Raw genomic sequence first — 4,490 nt, forward strand, 5'->3', positions numbered from 1 at the left:
GAGTGAAGCCTGCCAATTGATAGTTTATCGTGTGTTTTCTATGTTGTGATGTTATGCTATTGTTTCAGAAAAAGGGAGAAAGTTTGGTACCATTAAAACGTTTAATCCCGCTGCAAATGTTTGCACCTGTCCTAAGTCAGGAATCTGATGTACAGTAGTTGTCGTTTGTTTATGTAATTTATACGTGTTTCTCATATCTCGTTTTGTATATAGATTAGACCGTTGGTTTTCCCGTTTAAATGGATTTACACTAGTAATTTTGGGGTCCTTTATAGCTTGTTGTTCAGTGTGAGCCAAGGCTCCGTGTTGAAGGCCGTACATTGACCTATAATGGTTTACTTTTATAAATTGTTATTTGTATGGAGAGTTGTCTCATTGACACTCAAACCAAATCTTCCTATATTTATGTAACCTGTTGATTCCATTAGACAAAATAACAAGACATAGCAATCCACAATCATTTAAACAAATACGAATATCGAATGTCACAATAATTTATATCATTCGGTACAGTAGAGGGGTTAAAGAATGTGATACCCGAATCTGCTCTGACTTATATGTTCTACCCTTAACTTTGATGGTTATGAATATAGTTTTATCTAAATGTAATTTATCAAATGTAAATGTATAGTTTTTAATTTGACTTTTTTATCTTGCTAATTACAAATACATTTTACAGTCGAAGCCCCGCAAATAATCTTCAATTATTTATAAACGTTTGCCATAAACTGAAGAAGAAGTAGGTTGTTACTTGGATGGAGGGTTGTCTCATTGGCAATCATACCACATCTTCCTATATCTATAAACACTAAGATCATTTTGCATTTCTTGAATAAGTCTGTTAGATGTAACTAAATAATAAGATGGGGTTTGTTTTGTTTTGATGTATTCTTAACGCGTATTTACATTTTTCAATTGACTTCTCGGTTTGTGTTTTTTAATTGATTTTCCTAAACTGTTCGTCTGTTTATAGTTTAAACTATAAATGTAACAATATCATTATGTTTTTTGTTTTGCATGACTTTTGTAATCAATATCTAAAACTTTACTTTCCATGTATAGTTGTATATATTCATGTTGACACATATGATTCAAATCGTTTTAGTCACAATTCTTGGCATATATGCATGTACTATGTGTAGTATCGATAAGTTTGACTTAGTTATTTTCAGATTTTCGTAATTTACAATCAGATCGTCTGGTTGAACCCCTATCTGATACGGATGGTTCCCCTTACAATAATAATTACTTAACTTTAATGTCCTATCATCGTCATTAAACTTCATGCGCAAATACAACAGAACGAAGTGTAAGATATAGGAAATCGGAGACTTTTATATACATTACATGTATATGAAGATCATTCAATCCATCAAATTAATTTTTATTTCAAAAAGATTTTTCCGCTTTTTATTAGGTCCAAGAAATCGTATTTCCACAAAACGAAACGCAAATACAGCGACAAAGACAAACACTGCATTACAGGTTTCTGACTTGGGACACACACACATAAAAACTGGTGTAATAGAACATCATATGAAAATACAATTCAAATCATTTAAAAAGGGTTTAACTTCTCCAGATTGATACGAAGCAGTAATAAAAACATAGACCGGACGTGTAGGATATTTCTACATTTTTACAAAAGAAAAAAAATATTAAGAATAAAACGGAGAGTACTCGGAGTTGCTCTTCACTAGTTCATTCCAATAACAACTTATAAAAAATACATTTATCTACTGTAACACAAAAGTATCAATCAGCACAAATATTCAACATCAATTAATGTTAGTGTATAGACGTCATAATCAGTCAGAGAAAAACCATTTGTATTATTTGAACAGAGTTATACATGTACATAAAACATTGTGATGATGATTTATAAACAAAAACCATGTCTAACGAAGAACTGACCTAAAAAAATCAAATACCTGAAGCCCCAACAAGTCACTAGAAATAAACTAAGTAATACGTACACGATGTTTGTTTTTCCTAATGATTCTAAAAAAGATATTTGTATTAAATTTGTAAGGAAAAAGAACGTGTGCTTTGGTACAATTAACTGTATATTAACACCCAAACGATATTCACAAATAAAGATCAGGCTAGATATTTAAATGTATTTCATTTCACAACATGTGCAGGTATCTATATTGTGTGGATCTTATTTCAGCTTAATTTTACCCCATGTACCTTTCATGTCTAGTCAAGTGTGTCCATTATACGCTTTAAAAAATCTATTTTAAATTTATTTTGTTTGAAAGATATTCATTCAGGTTAGCGTAATTTAAAGTATTTACAGAGATGGTTTTCCACACCACCTATTTTTTAAACAAAGAAAGAGGGTATTGAGATAGGGTCTTTTATTTTTGTATTCTTTAATCTTTAATGTCATTTTGATCTGTTAAACTCATTGATTGGTTTTTGACATTTTTTTCCTTTCTTTAATTTAACGCGCCATGTGTATCCATTTTGTGTATTTTTGTCGATTTTTCTCTATTCTTTTGTTTTTGTGGGGTCCCATTTGATAGATATTTGTCCAATAATGCTCTCTTTTTTAAGCAAATCTAAAACTCCGTGACACATAGGTTCGAATTGGTAAATTTCAGAAATTGACGTTACTTATCTGTACTCATAGTTTACCCGAACAGTCACAGAATCATAACAAGTGTTGTCATATTAATGTTTAGCTTTTTGATGAATTGTGTAGTTATATAGCGTATGCATCTTAGTTCATCAACAATCAATACACAGTATTGACAAAAAATCTTATACTTACTATCAAGTTCACAACTCTGTTAGTCCTATCCAACTCAAAATATGTTTCTTTTGTGTAATTGCACGCGTCGACTTTTTGAATGTTAACTTCCATGTATGTCACCTGACTACATAAGTAATTTCCCTTTATCATGTGTATAGTGAGTGTACTGTTCCAGACCAGTGACTATAAAACTAACTCTACTACTATTACAGATGTATCAAATGCGTTTATTAAAGTCATATGAAACTTCAAATTGAAAACAAAATATGCATATATTTTTTTATAACTAAATGGATAGTTTTCATTATACAACTTATGTACATATACTTTTTTAGCTTTTTATTAGGTCCAAGAAATCGTATTTCTTCAAAACGAAACACAAATACAGCAACAAAAGACAACCATTACAGGCTTCTGACTTGGGACACACACACATAAAAACTGGTGTAATAGAACATCATATGAAAATACAATTCAAATCATTTAAAAAGGGTTCAACTTCCCCAGATTGATACAAAGAAGTAATAAAAATATAGACCGGACGTGTATGATATTTCTACATTTCTACAACAGAAGAAATACTAAGAATAGAACGGAGAGTACTCGGAGTTGCTCATCACTACTTAAATCCAATAACAGCTTATACAAAATACATGTATCTAAAATAATACAAAATATCAATCAGTACAAATTCAACATCAACTAATGTTAGTGTAAAGACGTCATAATCAGTCAGAGAAAAACTATTTGTATTATTATTTGGAAAAAGTTATACATGTACATAAAACATTATGATGATGATTTATCAAAAAACAACAAGTCTAACGAAGAACTGATATAAAATAAGCAAATACCTGAAGCCCCAACAAGTCAGTAGAAATAAATTAAGTAAAACGGTGTTTGTTTTTCCTAATGATTCTTAAAAGATATTTGTATTAAATTTGTATGGAAAAAGAACATGTGCTTTGGTACAGTTAACTGTATATAAACACCCAAACGATATTCACAAATAAAGATCAGGCTAGATATTGAAATGAATTTCTTTTACAACATGTGCAGGTATTTATATTGTGTGGATCGTATTTAAGATACATTTAACCCCTTCACCTTTCATGTCTAGTCAAGTGTGTCCATTATACGTTTTAAAAAATCTATTTCAAATTTGTTTTGTTTGAAAGATATTTATTCAGGTTAGCGTTATTTAAAGTATTTACAGTGTTGTCCACACCACTGTCGTTTTAAACAAAGAAAGAGGGTATTTTTTATTTGTGAATTCTTTAATCATTAATGTCATTTTGATTAGTTTGATTGGTTTTTGCCATTTATTTTTCTTTCTTTTATTTAACACGCCATTTGTATCTATTTTGTGTATTTTTGTCAACTTTTCTCTATTCTTTTGTTTTTGTGGGGGTCCATTTTGATAGATATTTGTCCCATAATGCTTTCTTTTTTAAACAAATCTTAAACTCCGCGACATGTAGATTTGAATTGGAAAATTTCAGAAATATACGTTACTTACCTGTACTCATAGTTTACCCGAACAGTCACGAAATCAGACCAAATGTTGTCACATTAATGTTTAGCTTTTCGATGAATTGTGTAGTTATATAACGTATGCATCTTAGTTCATGAACAACAATCGATACACAGTATTGACAAAAAGTCTTATACTTACTATAAAGTGTTGTTCATAAACGATGTTCACAACTCTGTTAGTCCTCCCCAATTC

Source organism: Mytilus galloprovincialis, chromosome 5 (assembly GCF_965363235.1).
Source record: "Mytilus galloprovincialis chromosome 5, xbMytGall1.hap1.1, whole genome shotgun sequence".
Classification (NCBI taxonomy): Eukaryota; Metazoa; Mollusca; class Bivalvia; order Mytilida; family Mytilidae; genus Mytilus; species Mytilus galloprovincialis.